This window comes from Lynx rufus, unplaced genomic scaffold, assembly GCF_022079265.1.
Source record: "Lynx rufus isolate CCGP_SWC_20201006 ecotype Redwood Valley unplaced genomic scaffold, mLynRuf1.p SCAF_3, whole genome shotgun sequence".
In the NCBI taxonomy this organism is placed as follows: domain Eukaryota; kingdom Metazoa; phylum Chordata; class Mammalia; order Carnivora; family Felidae; genus Lynx; species Lynx rufus.
The window spans coordinates 38,108,554-38,125,480 of NW_025814845.1; the positions used below are offsets into that span (position 1 = coordinate 38,108,554).

The 16,927-nt window shown below is 38.3% G+C and overlaps 1 protein-coding gene and 2 pseudogenes across 3 annotated transcripts in view; 2 read left to right on the forward strand and 1 right to left on the reverse strand.

The window, feature by feature from the left end:
- The window catches only part of FRYL (FRY like transcription coactivator), a 303,326-nt gene that overhangs the window by 205,923 nt on the left and 80,476 nt on the right, over positions 1-16,927 (reverse strand). The window lies entirely within an intron of this gene.
- Positions 13,319-14,198, forward strand: LOC124520715 (mitochondrial fission regulator 1-like; annotated as a pseudogene).
- On the forward strand, positions 14,297-15,781 carry LOC124521049 (transmembrane protein 256-like; annotated as a pseudogene).

Sequence of the window (16,927 nt, forward strand, 5' to 3'; positions counted from 1 at the left end):
TCCAATTATATTAACTGAGGGAGACATGGATTATGAATTATTATACCACACCTCTAATAATGTGATGGTTACTAAGCAGGGAGTGGTCATTTTACTATACATAAGAACTCATGTAATTGTACACATTCAGTGCGGCATTTTTCAGTAAACAGCCTACATTTTTAACTCTGGCATTGAAAACTCAAATTCACCTTCATTTTAAATTATAACTGGTTTCTTACTATTCTCTATTTAGTGAATTTAATCCTCAACCCAAGAGAAGAGACTAACAACTCTCTAAAATATTATTTTTGTACTTAACCTTAATTTAAAATTCCTTTAGCCAAGTTAGAAATATGATATTCCATTTGTTCACAGGCATAATCAACTAAATCATGACTAAAACCAAATCTGTGAAGCCAAAAAAACTGGTAAATATGAATAAAACACTAATTCATCTGCACCTATTCATAACCAATATCATTCAGACATACTAGAAATATTTTTAAAGATTTTTTTAATGTTTGTTTTTGAGCGCGAGAGAGAGTGAGCGGGTTTGGTTTTGAGAACGAGAGATAGAGGGTGAGAGACAGAATCCCAAGCATGCTCTGTGCCATCAGCTCAGAGCCCAATGGTGGGGCTCGAACCCACAGAACCTGAGCTGAGCTGAGATCAAGAGTTGGACACCCAACCGACTGAGCCACCCAGGCACCCCTGAACTTAAGTCGAATTTTTGACTGCCCCACCCAATATTTCCTAACCTGTTAACAAAATGATATCTACAACTCTGCCAAAATTCTTGATACTAAAGTATCATCATCTTAGGTTCATGGAATCATTTCTCCCTCAAAGCAAATAAGGCTTTTATTTGCAACAGATCTTTTCTGTCCATAGTGGGAAGTACAGTCATGCAATAGTCCATGTTTAATGAAATTTAAACTTTCACTTCATCTTCTAAGACAAATCACTAAACCAGTTACCACTGGAGTACAAATCAGTTTCAGGAATACTACAACTACTTCAAAGAGGTCTGATTTGTACCAGCATGCCCAGGTCTTTCGTTTTGCTTCACTTTTGAATGAGCCTCTTGTTCAGACATAGCAAGAGCTTAAGCCAAGCTTTTTATAAAAATATGTTTTCTCTTGTAACCACACTGTCAGGGCACTGTGTCATTTTAAGACTTCCCGATGTCCATCTAGTATTTCCAATACCTCCTTAATAGATACATAACCTTCCTATTTCCAACTTTCACTTTGGTTACCCTCGGAAATAGTTGGTTTATACCTCCTTGACCTTCTTTATGGGTTATAATCATTTTTAGCAGGGGTGGTTTTTATTGTTTTGGTTTTGGTTTGGGGTTTCTTTCTGCATGTCAATTGTTTTTTCCATCTTGTCTCCATATATATTACTTAACATGGGACTCGTTTTAATTTTCATTTCACTTGATTAATATAAGGAGTATTTCATCTACAAAAAGAGTAATTTCTATTACTACTTTGATATCACTACTTTTCACATGGTTCAGGTCAAACAGGTTAGGTAACTGTGGTCATGGTTGGTATACATGTAATCAATGCTATAGTTTCTTATTCTAAAAGAAAAAAGTCATATAAACAAGAGTGACTTGGGGAGGTCAGTTGGTATTTAACAACACTGAAGAGACTATAAATAGCCAAATAGCACAAGCTTTGAAGGGGCAAGGCTTTAAACCTGCAGCAAGAAAAATTATCTAGAAGCTTCCATGTGCAATAAATAAAGAGAACAATGGCCCAGCTCTGGTGCTTGGGAGGATCTCAGGTCAAATGAGGTCCTCCAAGGACAGCCTTATTTCCCTTCAGTCCAAAAGTAAAAGAGAAAGTTGAATCGGGGTTCAGATGGCACATTAACCTCACTTTCTTTCTGAGCAGAATTACTAGAATTATAAAGAACAGAGATCTACAAGTTAAATGTATCTTAATTATATCTTAATTCAAGACCCTTGAAGTATAGGTCTTTCTTTGATAGAGAAAATAATAATCTCAAGCAAAGAGAGCAAAAAAACTAAGAGTAAATGAATCTCAGTGATGTTCATGATGATATTCTCAGTATTTGTCTGTATACCTCCTAATCTGAAAAGGAGAGTAAGGCAGTTATGGTGGCTAGCACAAAGTAGATCTGAACTCCACACGCAGAATAATCATTACATAATTGGTGAAAAGGCTGCTTCATAAAGAAATGAAGTCCCGGCTCACTGTTTTTAAGGCAAAGGTTGTTAGAAAATGCTATAAAAAGGGTTATCCCACTGGGTAAAAAGATCAGCCTAAGTTATTTCCAAGATGCCAACTCAACACTCTAAATTTGACTTCAGGATGTATTTTACACAGTTGACTCTTGAACAATATAAAAGTTAAGGGTGCTGATCCCTGCACAGTCAAAAACCGTATAATTGGATTCCCCCAAAATTTAAATACTAATAGCCTGCTGTTAACTGGAAGCCTAACTGATAACACACAGTTGATTAACACATTATTTTGTATGTTGCATGTATTATATACTGTATTCTTACAATAAGGGGAAAAATGTTAAGAAAGTCATAAGAGAAAATACATTAACTGTACTGGACTGCCTTTATCCACAAAAATCCACATACAAGTAGACCAGCACAGTTGGAACCTGTGCTGTTCAAGGCCCAACTGGACTTGAATACTAGAATGTGTAGTGACTAGAAACTCACCAGATTTCAACTAAAGAAAGGAACCAGACTGCAAGATATGTAATCTATGAGGGCACATTCCTGCCCTTCTATTAAAATTATTCTGGGAATCTCACAAGGCCTCTTTAAATGATGCAAAAGACCAAAATGATCCAAATGTTCTGACAGCCTTTTAGAATAAGGATGCGATAATTTTCAAATAAATTTAGAATAATCACAGCTCCTATTCACAGTAGCAAAAATAATTATGGAAAATATAAAAATCCAGTAATTTTTTAAATCTGGCAGAGATCTTATGAAGTATGAAAAATCTACTCACATATAATCAAATACAGGCAGCAGTTACTCAGATATCTTTCATGTCTGACTGGTAAAAATCACTAATATAAAGAACTTACAATCATCCCTTTAACAGAGAAAACTGATGGTTCATAAAATCTACAGTTCCCGTCACAGTTCAATTTTTAGAAATTCACTTTTTCTCTTATCTTAGAAATGTTCTCATTTTTACAATTTTTATTTTTTTTTTCAACGTTTATTTATTTTTGGGACAGAGAGAGACAGAGCATGAACGGGGGAGGGGCAGAGAGAGAGGGAGACACAGAATCGGAAACAGCCTCCAGGCTCTGAGCCATCAGCCCAGAGCTCGACGCGGGGCTCGAACTCACGGACCGCGAGATCGTGACCTGGCTGAAGTCGGACGCTTAACCGACTGCGCCACCCAGGCGCCCCTCATTTTTACAATTTTTAAAACAGGCTTGCATTTTACCCTTCTGTCATTCTTTTTAACCTTCTCCCAAATTTCAATTTTAAAGAGTACAGAAACTTATTACGCTGACTAATGTAATCACAGATTACACTATATCACCTGCTAAAAAAAATGCTGTATAATGATAGTGAGGTAAAATAAAGCTTCACTGCATACATTTCTTGCTGATGAAGCAACGTTCTCTGCAGGTAAATTTGTCAACATCTTGTTGATTTTACATTTTTAGCCAGTATCATACTAGTTGATCTAATGAAAACAATTCGCAAAATCTTCCATTCAAAAATTTAAGGGGAAGTTTTGTACAAAGGTCTCATTCATGAATGAACGAAAATAGCATCAGAGCACAACATTTTCTAATATACTGATGAATGAATATGTATGGTTTAGAATAACTTTCCTATTACATTTCCATGTTGGCATAGAAAAAAAGAAGGAATTCAATCACAAAATTATCACACGAATGTTCTCCCTACTCATCTAGATTTAAACACCAAAACAAAAACTTTAAATAAATGTAGAAGCACACCAGTAAAATCAATCTCCCTAAATCCGGAACGTATTCCAATCTCTAACTGCTACAAATCTCTTGTTGTAACTATGCCATGCAGAAATGTACAGAAATTGTACATTGAACAAATATCGATTGGGCAGACCTACATGCCAGGAACCAGGGACAAAGGAGTGAATAAAACAGACAAAAATTCCTGACCTCCTGTCACGTTTACACTCTGATAGGAGCTTGAGTTTTTTTGGAGTCGTTCCTTTGAGAATCTGAAAGAACTGCTGAAGGCCTCTCCTTCTAAATGCTCATATATATATCTAATTTTGCAACATATGAACCTTTCGCATCCAATTGTTTCTCATGGGTTAAGAAGCCCTGATAAAAGTCCTCCTCGTGTTTATTTTCTACCTGCCGTTTATGGTAGTTTCATAATTTTACTATTCAGAGTAAAAAATAGTACTTTTTCTCCTTGAAAATATTTACGGCCTTCAAATTTCAATGTAATGTTTTTTATTTATTCCAATTATACCTCTCACAAATTTTCAGGCTGCCAGATTACCCTTTATCTTTCTAGAAAACTCAATCCTAATGTCTTCAGTAACTTCACCAGAGAAATTTTCTGATTTCATTAATTATTCTCTAGATCCCCTTAAGTTAAAATCTCCCTCCTCCTGCACAGATCTTCTGTTAGTCTTTGAATCAAAGTCACCTACAGCATCTTTGGAAGAAGATATGCTCAAGAGAATGACAATAAAACCTTAATCACTTAACAGAAACCGTCAGCTAATTAACCAAAAATTTTGGATTTTGCTTGTCACAAAAAGAGAGTGATTCCTTAGGGAAAAAAAAATGGGGGGGGGGAGGGACAGAAAACAGAGGAGAAAGTCTTTTTTATTTAAAAATAACAGTTTCTAGGGCCATTACAGTCTCTAATCAATGTGTTGTACCTTTTATATCTATTATTTTTGAAATGACACAATGGAAATTTCAACTAATTATGATCCTGAGGTCCTATCAGGTAAAATATCAAAGAAATTACATGCAAATTTAATACAGATATTTTGTACATTTTGATAAAACAATTTGCAATAGAAAGGTTGCTGGGCTAATCCAAGTTTTAAGTTATTCAGAAAAATGAAAAAGTAAATGGCCACAAGGTCATAACAGTATATGGCCCCACTTTAAACTCCGGTTTGTCTCTCCTGTTTTTTTTCTGCTTACGGTCTCTCCAGCAGGCTTAAAGAGGTCTTTTAGAAGAACAATGATGAAAGCAAAAATCCCCCTTGATGATTAGATGACCTATTTCTCCCAAATTTATAGCCCCAAAACATCTTAAGTTTAAGGAGAAATGATCATTTGTCATATGCAATCTCACAATTTGCATCAGAAGCCTTTAAAATGTTTTATATTCTTTGATCCAGTAATTTTATGACCCTGTTTTTCTAGGAAGATAATCAGAAATGCACACACAGATATATTTGCAAAGATGTTCACTGTACCATTATTTGTATGAGCAGAATGCTGGAGACGGACAAAACAAAGCACAAGTCGAAAACGATCATCGGGGTTGTGAGTCAAGCCCCATGGTGGGTGTAGAAATTACTATAAAAAATAAATTTAAAAAAAGAGCAAAGAGTAAATGTAGAAGGATAGAATCAAATTGTCAAGGTACTCAATCTCTCCATGCTTTCATTGCCTCATCTACAAAATAAGGATAATAAAACCTCTTATGGTTATTAGGAGAATTAAGTATAAAAGATGAAAAATGTTTGGGGCACCTGAGTGGCTCAGTTGGTTAAGCATCTGACTCTTGATTTCAGCCCAGATCATGATCTCACAGTTGTAGGATTGAGCCCCACATCGGGCTCTGTGCTGAGCTTGAAGCCTGCTTAAGATTCTCACTCGCTCTTTCTCTGCCCCTCTCGCCCACTAGCACACTCTTTCTCTCTCCCTCAAAAAAACAAACAAAAAAAACATTTAAAAAAATAAACCTTTAAAAAAAGTTGAAAAATGTTTAGTGATTGACACAAAGTATTCAATAAATGTTTATTATTTATTAACTTATATACACTGACAGATGTGCAACACTTCAAAAAAAAGTAATGAAGAAATAAAAATCACTGATAATTCTAACACCTAAGAAATAGCCACTACTAATTCATGTTAGTATGTGGGTTAATTTCCTTCAGGTCTTTCAATATGCCCTAGATGTTTTATAAAATCGGTGTCACATTGTATCATTTCTAGTGATTATAAAATATTATACTATTTTGTAAATATATTATGTGCATTTATTTAATCATTTCACTACTATTGAGTGAGGTTCTTCACTGCTATAAATAATATTGCAGTAAATATCTTAATTGGCAGTCATTGTACACATCTTTTAATTTCCCTCAAGAAAGAATCTAGAAACAATTTCTATCTCTTTTTTTATATTAAATATAATTTATTGTCAAATTGGTTTCCATTCAACACACAGTGCTCATCCCAACAGGTGCCCTCCTCAATGCCCATCACCCACTTTCCCCTCCTCCACCCCCCCATCGATCCTCAGTTTGTTCTCAGTATTTAAGAGTCTCTTACGGTTTGCCTCCCTCCCTCTCTGTAACTTTTTCCCCATCCCCTCCCCCATGGTCTTCTGTTAAGTTTCTCAGGATCCATATAAGAGTGAAAACATATGGTATCTGTCTTTCCCTGTATGACTTATTTCACTTAGCATAACACTCTCCAGTTCCATCCACATTGCTACAAAAGGCCATATTTCATTCTTTCTCATTGCCATGTAGTATTCCATTGTGTATATAAACCACAATTTCTTTATCCATTCATCAGTTGATGGGCATTTAGGCTCTTTCCATAATTTGGCTATTGTTGAAAGTGCTGCTATAAAAATTGGGGTACAGGTGCCCCCATGCATCAGCACTCCTGTATCCCTTGGGTAAATTCCTAGCAGTGCTACTGCTAGATCATAGGGTAGATCTATTTTTAACTTTTTGAGGAACCTCCACACTGTTTTCCAGAGTGGCTGCACCAGTTTGCATTCCCACCAACAGTGCAAGAGGGTTCCCGTTTCTCCACATCCTCTCCAGCATCTATGGTCTCCTGATTTGTTCATTTTAGCCACTCTGACCAGACTGAGGTGGTATCTCAGTGTGGTTTTGATTTGTATTTCCCTGATGAGGAGTGACGTTGAGAAGTGTCTGTTGGGCATCTGGATGTCTTCTTTGGAAAAGTGCCAATTCATGAAGTGTCTATTCTTCTGCCCATTTCTTCACTGGATTATTTGTTTTTCAGATGTGGAGTTTGGTGAGTTCTTTATAGATTTTGGATACTAGCCCTTTATCCAATATGGCATTTGCAGATATCTTTTCCCATTCCGTTGGTTGCCTTTTAGTTTTGTTGATTGTTTCCTTTGCAGTGCAGAAGCTTTTTATCTTGATGAGGTCCCAGTAGTTCATTTTTGCTTTTAATTCCCTTGCCTTTGGAGATGTGTCAAGTAAGAAATTGCTGTGGCTGAGGTCAGAGAGGTTTTTTTCCTGCTTTCTCCTCTAGGGTTTTGATGGTTTCCTGTCTCACATTCAGGTCCTTTATCCATTTTGAGTTTATTTTTGTCAGTGGTATAAGAAAGTGGTCTAGTTTCATTCTTCTGCATGTTGCTCTCCAGTTCTCCCAACACCATTTGCTAAAGAGACTGTCTTTTTTTCCATTGGATATTCTTTCCTGCTTTGTCAAAGATTAGTTGGCCATACCTTTGTGGGTCTAATTCTGGGATCCCTATTCTATTCCATTGGTCTATGTGTCTGTTTTTGTGCCAATACCTCTACTACAAAGCTGTAAGCATCAAGACAGTATGGTATTGGCAGAATTTCTATCTCGGATAGTATGAAATACACTTGGCTTCATTCCCCCCACTGACCTGTACAGAATGTAGACACACACTAGGTGTTCAAAAAAGCTGGGGCACCTGGCAGGCTCAGTTGGTTACACATCCGATTCTTGATTTCAACTCACATCATGATCTCACAGTTCATGAGATCAAGCCCTGCATTGGGCTCTGCACTGACAGCGTGGAGCCTGTTTGGGATTCTCTCTCTGTGCCCCTCTCTCTCTGCCCCTCCCCTGCTTATGCTCACTCACTCTCTCTCTCAAAATAAAGAAACTTGTTTTTAAAATGCTCATCTGTCTTTTTTCCACATGGGCACTTAAAAGCTATTGAAGGGTTTTTTCATTGTCACCCCTCTGTTGTTTTTTGGTACATCTGCTCATCAGGTATTTCGCTTTTTCCATTTAGCCCATTTATAGGATCTCACTTTTCCTTTATATCACTCTAATATCCCAAACACAATTTGAGTGTTCAGAACTTTCGTAAATTCCCCAACAGGTGAGGATTCTACTGTATAAGTCTAGAAATGAAAGTCTGTCTTTCAGAAATACATCCTGAAATATTTACAGATGATGTTTCATGACCAAGGGATTGCATCAAAATAACTGGGAACTGGAGAAAGGGAGTGGGTAGAGATAACAAAGAGTTGATAAATGTTGAGGCTGAGGAATGGGCACATGAACATTCATTCCACTCTTCTCTGTTGAAATATTTTTTTAAACTATTTTTGGTGGGAGGAAACTTTAAATCTTTAAAAGATATAAAATCAATAAAACAATCATAGTTTAGCTTGTACCCTGGGTCTTACAGAATAATCCAACGGTTATTTTAAAAAAAGCAAGACGAAAATTATTGAAGCCAAATTCAAAAGGGAAGTAAACAACTACAGTATTTAGAATCTCTCAATTATACTTGCCAGTAATTCCCACAGATAAAAACATACTACAATGCCTTTTTCCAAACCATGGCTTCAGCATACCATGCTGATTCTCCAAAACAATATTAGTATTTATATTGTGCATTACAAGAATACAATTATGCCTCTGTATGTGCCCACATGAATATTTGATAAGTAGTTTTATTATGTACTAGTATTAAATAATCCAAATTCTCTTGGTGCTTAAATCACATCTTGGTACTAAGTTAGGCCCATCATAAAACAAAATTTACAGATTAACAGATCCACCAAAGTGGGGTTTTTTTGTACCCAGAGGCAGTGTAATTTAAAAAAACTACCTCACTGCATATCTTTTATTCAGATGAACTGTGGTAAAATACCACCTGTGTATATTTCTACCTGTGTAGCAAACAGTTTACCTTGAAGGAGGTCACAATAATAGGAGAGCACTGTATAAGGAATAAGTCACCTATCTAGGGATAAGCATATCAATGGCTGCTCCCCAGGTTTAAAACAAGGGTGAAATGGACAGATTAGAGAGTGTTTCCAAACTCTTTGTTGCAATAAAAAAATACATTGTATATAAATGTACTTACAATACATTTTATATAACAACCCAGTGTGTGTGTGTGTGTGTGTGTGTGTGTGTGTGTGTGTGTGTGTGTGTGTATACACACACCCACATGATATACTTGAAATAATAATCCGCAATACACTTTGGTAAATTTCCAAGCTATTTTTAAAAAGTGCTATATTCTAGTCACTACCCACTAAAACAATTTCTGGAATTCATAGTTTTAAATCCCCAGACTTAAAAAAAAAAAAAAAAATGGCCTGCATCTCCTACTGCTTACCAGCAAAGGTGGTGGGAGAGAGTACTCGAAAAGCTACACATTCCATGCCAGCCAATCACCTGCCTGCTTCAACTCCTCTCTCCCCTGCACAGAAACGGACATTATTCCATGTCTGGGAAGATGGGGGGGAAGGGGGCAGAAGGCACTGAAGAGGGCTGGATATGCACGTGCACACACGACATCCAAGAGAAGAGAATCTCTTAAAGTTCTTCCTGTTCTAAAATTCTGTGGTTCTAAGAGTTGGTTCTGAGGGTAGGAGTCCCTAAAGAGTAAGAATCATCATTACATCTCCCACAGCACCTAGCAAACTGGCTTCGAAAAAATACTGAAGCATTAAATAAAGATTAAATTCAACTAATAATATGCAAACTAAGCATAAATGCAAAGGTTTCTGCCATTAAATATAGGTTTTCTGCACACTATTAAATGTAAAACTCAGTGCTAATGTATATTATTTGGAAACTCAGAAGCATAAAAATGTTAAAATATACATTGTGTATTTATTATGTATATGTATACAGAATATCTATGTCACAAAGCAAATACTATTCTTGTCATGTTGTCCATAAATGTATAAAAACAATTCACTGTAAAACTATTCTAAAACGCAGAATCAAATTAAACACTAACTTTTAGTTTCAATCTTACCTTTGTTTCTCTACCTGCTTCATGACACATTATTAATTAGCAAGGAAATGAGCAAAACATAGGCCTAGTACATACAAAAAAGAACAGCAGAGGACTGGACAATATACAACTTTCATAATTCAACCATGATTTACAGTACTCCAAAGTTCACCAGATGTTGGCTCAAATGGTCTCCTCTGCCTTTGTCTTAGAAGGAATATTTTCTCCAAAATAAATTTCAATGACATCAAAGTTTCTTCCTATATATACTAACTTTCAATAAATTATTACAGTTTAATTGAAGTGGGGGGGGTAAAAAAAAAAAGAGTCTACATAAAAGACTTCCAATTCTAAATCCCAGTAAAACCTTTTATAAATAAAGACAATAAAGCCAATCTTTATACCTTTTATATGATATTATAAAATGCCATGTGATGCAATAAAGGACGCTTTCTCATGATAACCTTAAAATTGTAACACAACTCACTTTCTTTCCATATGATTTACCTAAAATAAGAGAATTTAGCCAAAATTAACACAATTTCTGATTCTTTTTTTCTTAACGTTTTATTTATTTTTGAGAAATAAAGAATGCACGCACAAGCAGGGGAGGGGCAGAGAGAGAAGGAGACACAATCTGAAGCAGGCTCCAGGCTCTGAGCTGTCAGCACAGAGCCCGACGAAGGGCTCAGAACCACAAACTGCGAGATCATGACTTGAGCCAAAGTCGGATGCTTAACCGACTGAGACACCCAGGTGCCCCACAATTTCCGATTCTTAAATGAGGAAAATGTTTACAAATATATTTTCATTACTAAAAGAATAATGTATTTTAAGGAGCAATTCCAAATTTCCAGTTCTGGTTCGTATTTCTCACCTTTTCCCAGATTTCTATATTTTAATTACAACTAAAATTAAACATATGTTGAAAATCCTTCATGGAGAAGGATTTGCAATGTCCTAAAGGACAAAGGATTTGAATTTCCTAAATGAAATAGAGAATGTGTATTTGCAGAGGAGAAAGAAAGAAAAATAGGTATAATGGGAGAAATACAGGATGGGGATTAGCTTCTCTACAGGTTTTCATTAAAGAATTGTTAGAGGCAATATCGAATGATATTTATTGGACCAGTTAATGTTGAGGAGTTTCCATTAGCCAGAGGGAGACATGAACTTAACAGTGACTAATGGTCAACTCTGAGCTTCCAGAATCTGCACTAAGTGATACCGACACAACCACCACCGTCCAGGAGCTTACAGACTAGCCAGAAGAGAGATACATGTTGATGACAAGTTTCAGTGCTTTAAGAAAAGCTACCTAGGGGCGCCTGGGTGGCGCAGTCGGTTAAGCATCCGACTTCAGCCAGGTCACGATCTCGCGGTCCGTGAGTTAGAGCCCCGCGTCGGGCTCTGGGCTGATGGCTCAGAGCCTGGAGCCTGTTTCCGATTCTGTGTCTCCCTCTCTCTCTGCCCCTCGCCCGTTCATGCTCTGTCTCTCTCTATCCCCAAAATAAAAAAAAAATTAAAAAAAAAAAAAAAACGTTGAGAAAAGCTACCTAGGGGCACCTGGGTGGTTCAGTCGGTTAAGCGCCACCTTCAGCTCAGGTCATGATCTCACAGTTCTAGAGTTCGAGCCCACGTCGGGCTCTGTGCTGACAGCTCAGAGCCTGGAGCCTGCTTCAGATTCTGTGTCTCCCTCTCCCTCTGCCCCTCCCCTGCTAGCATTCTTTCTCTCTCCCTCTCAAAAATGAATGAATGTTTTAAAAAAAAATTTTTTTAAAGAAAGAAAGAAAGCTACCTAAATGTGTTCAAGCTACAATCAGGTAGAAACAGTCATCAAGTTTAAGTGGAAGAGGAGACGGGGCGACCTCACCAAGTAAGTGGGGCTCACAACCTCTGTTGCCAGAAGGTTCACTGAATCGACAATCTACAAAGATATGAATGGTTTTGTGCCTCTATTTGAGGACCTGGCTAGCCACTGATTTAAAAAAATAAAAAAATTAAGGCTCAATAAACATGACTATTTCACTGCAGGCCTGTGAGCTGTAACTTCCCAGTGTGACAGGCCCCAAAGTTGGGTGCTATCCCGTATCGTCCTAGTTACACAATGGTGCCTGGCTTTATCCCAGAAATGGTTATCTCGGGAATGCCTCCTCCCCATGTTTATGAAAGGAAGCACTGTGTAGGGTAAGGTTTACACTGATTGACAGTTCCTCTCGCTCTAGAAATTTATAAAAGATAATAAGCAATGTATTCAGATCAAAATCCTCTGTATGGAAAATAACACATTTCAAAGTTAGTAACAAAACAACATTCCAAATGAGTTTGGTCACTATGGATGACCATATAGAACATGCCACAAAGCTTAATCCTTCACATTCCAGTACATCCAGTAACTCTACAAGGACTTGCACACAAAAGTCAAAAAGCCCCACCCCACTCCACCAATAGGCTTTATTCTTTACAGCGGTGAAGTCAGTCTAAATAAATTACAAATACAGAAGGGAAGAATTCAGTTCTGGTTCGCTGTACCCAAAGAAATGGTGCCCTAGAAATCCAAATTAATTAAGTAGCCAATAATAACAATAACAACCACTAATTACTGAGGGCCTACTATGCACAAGGAAGTAGGTTAGGTGCTTTACACGCATCACCATTTTAACCCAAAGAAACCGATTTCTATAAATGTTCAACTTTGCAGCTATGGAAACTGACGAAGCTACTAAATGAATGGCGAAACACTGTTCACCTGGGTTTTCTTCTATTTTAAAATAAGCTGTTATGTGGAATTCTATGACACAAACTTCTCAAATCAAAATGCAATTATGATTTCAATATATTTTTTCAGAACAAAAGCTAGAGACCTCTCAAAACAAGATTTAAACACAGTTAAGGTAAATTGTGTGTTAATTTCATAAAGAATAAATTTGCCTTACCAAAAGTAAAAACAAAAACAAAAAAAACATGGGGGGGAGGGCAGCCCACTGTGATAGGAAAGGTCATTAGGAAGAGTACCTGATATGAAGGAGTCATGCCTCCAGCCTCCCCTAGTCCCTAGGGCTTCCCAGTAGCTGCCTCGCTCTTCAAGTGCAGAAGCCAGTTGAAATATCAGGAATGGAAGCCAATGTGACCATCCCAACCAATCTGGTAAAACAAGCCACATGGGGCTACTCAAAGTGTAGTGAGAAAAACTGGGACCAACCTGCCCCCTGAAGCCATGTCCCTGGGCATCCTTTGAAACCCCATACCCAACATGTCTGACCTGCATCTAAAGGATGTGCCCCCCATCCCTGCTCTGGCCGACACTGCCTGGAATGCTGTGATGAAGAGGAGATATATGTCCGGGTCAGGAGTGACACGTGGCTCCTGAGGCACACCTGGAAGCCTAGCCCTCTAACTGTCACACAGCACAATGCCTCAGTGCCCAATCTGCGTGGGTCCAAGGTGACCATCTTTCTGACCATTCCAGCACTGTCAGCCCTAAGTTGCACCGCAGTGCTGCAGGATGAGCTGAACTACCTGCACGGCCAGATTGCCAAGATAGCAGCATCTGATACACCTTCGGTTTCGTTAACAACAGATTTCTTATCTCCAGGAAGTTCAAATGTCTCTCCTCCCTTACCTAGTTTTGGATCCTCACTCCACTGTACAACTTCCTTTGCCATTAGTGGCATCACCAAGGAGACCAAGGTAGAGGTCCCTGAGCTACCATTAGCCCCCCCTGCTCTGTTCTGCCAGCCCTGAAGGCTGCAAACCACAACACAAAGCAACCCACAGCTCGTCTGAAGAGGATGACTGTGTCTCTCTGTCCAAGGCCAGCAGCTTTGCAGACATCATGGGGATCCTGGAGGACTTTCACCAGATGGAACAGAGCCTAGATCTAGCTCTTAGGAAAAAACCTCAGGAAAAAACCTTAATGATAAGAGAGGTAAGTAATCTACCTGATAAAGAGTTCTAAAGTAATGGTCATAAAGATGCTCACCAAACTGGGGAGAAAATGGGGAAAAGAATGGATAAACACAGAACTCCAACAAAGAGATGGAAAATATGCAGAAGTACTAAACACAAGTTACAGAGCTGATGAACACAATGACTGAACTGAAAAATACACTAGAAGCGTTCACCAGCAGACTACATGACACAGAAGAAAGGATAAGTGAACTCAAAGACAAGGCAGTGGAACTCTCCCAATCAGAGCAGCAAGAAAAAGAAATGAAATACTAGAAAAATAATGAAAAAAAAGAAAAAAGAAAACATGGCTTAAGGGACTTATGGGACTACATCAAATGGACTAACATTCTTATCACAGGGCTCCCCGAAGAGAAAGAAAGGCACAGAAATCTTATTTGAAAAAAGAATGGCTTAAAACATCCCTAACCTGGAGAAGAAAACAGACATCCAGATCCAGGAGGCCCAGGGAGATCCATATGAGCTTAACTCAAAGAGACCCTAAAAGCAGCAAAAGAAAAATAACTTGTTATCTAAAAGGGAACCCCCCCCCCATAAGACTATAAATACATTTTTCAGCAGACCATTTGCAGGCCAGAAGGGAGTGACACATGTATTTAAAATGCTGAAAGAAGAAAACTTCCAACCAAGCAAAGTTACTCAGAATTGCAGAGAGAGGGGCGCCTGGGTGGCGCAGTCGGTTAAGCGTCCGACTTCAGCCAGGTCACGATCTCGCGGTCCGTGAGTTCGAGCCCCGCGTCAGGCTCTGGGCTGATGGCTCAGAGCCTGGAGCCTGTTTCCGATTCTGTGTCTCCCTGTCTCTCTGCCCCTCCCCCGTTCATGCTCTGTCTCTCTCTGTCTCAAAAATAAAAATAAAAAAAAAAAAGAATTGCAGAGAGAGAGTTTTCCAGATGAGCAAAAGCCAAAGGAGTTTATCGCCACTAAATCAAACTTACAAGAAATGTTAAAATGACCTCTTCAAGCTGAAAAGAAAGTGCTAGTCAGTAACAGGAACACATATCAAAGAGTAAATCTCACTGGAAGGATAAATATAATAATGAAAATAATGGATTCAGCACTTATTAAGGTTAAAAGGACAAAAGCAGTAAAAATAACTATGATTATAGTAACTAGTTAAGGGATAACTTAGATAAGGCACACACAAGATAAAAAGATGTAGGTCTGTCCAGTGCAAGACCGCTTACTGCCATGGGCTGCTTTCCACTGCTTGGGTGCCTTCTCTAGAGCCAGGGCCTTAGTCTTGGCCTTCTATGGGGTGGGTGCACAGTGCCCAGTTTCCGGATGCCTCTGGGAAGGAGCTCTTAGACAAAGCCAACAAACACCACTTCTTACACAGCCTGGCCCTGCTGGGGGTACCCCATTTACTCCTAGCCTCTAGAACCACTTTATACTGCACCAGCTTTTACTTCCAGGCTCTGGCCCAGACTTTGGCCCCTGTGCGAGGGAGCCTGCTAATCTTGGGCTGGCTTACCTTGGTTCTTTGAGTTTCCTTGCACTTAATCTCTGGGTACTTTTTTTGAGAGTTGAAGCAGGAAGAAGATTAAAAGAGAAAGGGGACAAAGAAAAAAAGATGAAAAATGTGACATCAAAAACACGCGAGGGAGGAGTAACAATGTTGAGCTTTAGAATGCAATCAAACTTAAGTTGACAACTATTTTATCAACCTAAAATAGACTGTAATACATATAACTTGTTATAGTTACAGTTAAACTTAACTACAAAACAAAACCGGTAGTAAATACACAAAAGATAAAGGAGCATAAGCATACCACTAAAGAATGTCAGCAAACCACAAAGGGAGAGAGCAAGAGAAGAAAGGAACAAAGAGGAACAAAAACCAGCCAGAAAACAACTAACAACATGGCAATGAGTACATACCTATCAATAATTATACTTTAACTGTAAATGGACTAAATACTACAATCAAAAGACAGAGTGGCTAAATGAACTAAAAAACAAAATCTATATGCTGCCCACAAGAGACTCCTTTAGCCTTAAGAACACACACAGACTGAAAGTGATGGGATAGAAAAAGATATTCCATATGGAAACCAAAAGAAAGCCAGGGTAGCTATACTTATGGATATATAACCAAAAACTCGGGGGCACCTCAGTGGCTCAGTCTGGCTCAGTTAAGCATCTGACTCTAGATTTTAGCTCAGATCATGATCTCACAGTTCATGAGTTTGAGCCCCGAATTGGGCTCTGACAGTGCAGAGCCTGCTTGAGATTCTCTCTCTTTCCCTCTTTCTCTCTCCCTCACTCCCATGGTCTCTCTCTCTCTCTCTAAAATAAATTTTTAAGGGGCGCCTGGGTGGCACAGTCAGTTGGGCGTCTGACTTCGGCTCAGGTCACGATCTCACTGTTCACGGGTTCGAGCCCTGCATCAGGCTCTGTGCTGACAGCTCAGAGCCTGGAGCCTGCTTCAGATTCTGTCTCCATCTCTCTGCCCTCCCCTGCTCTTGCTCTGTCTCTCTTGCTCTCAAATATAAAATAAAACATTTAAAAATTTTTTTAATAAATTTTTAAAAGGAAAAAATCGACTTTAAAACAAAGATTGTAACAAGAGACAAAGGGTACTATATAATGATAGAGGGGTCAATCCAACAAAAGACTAGAACGTTTATAAATATTTATGAACCCAATATAGAAGTATCTGAATATATAAAGCAAACATTAACAGACATGAAGGGAGAAACAGCCATATAATACCAACAGAGAACATTAACAATTTTACGTTTATTTTTTGAA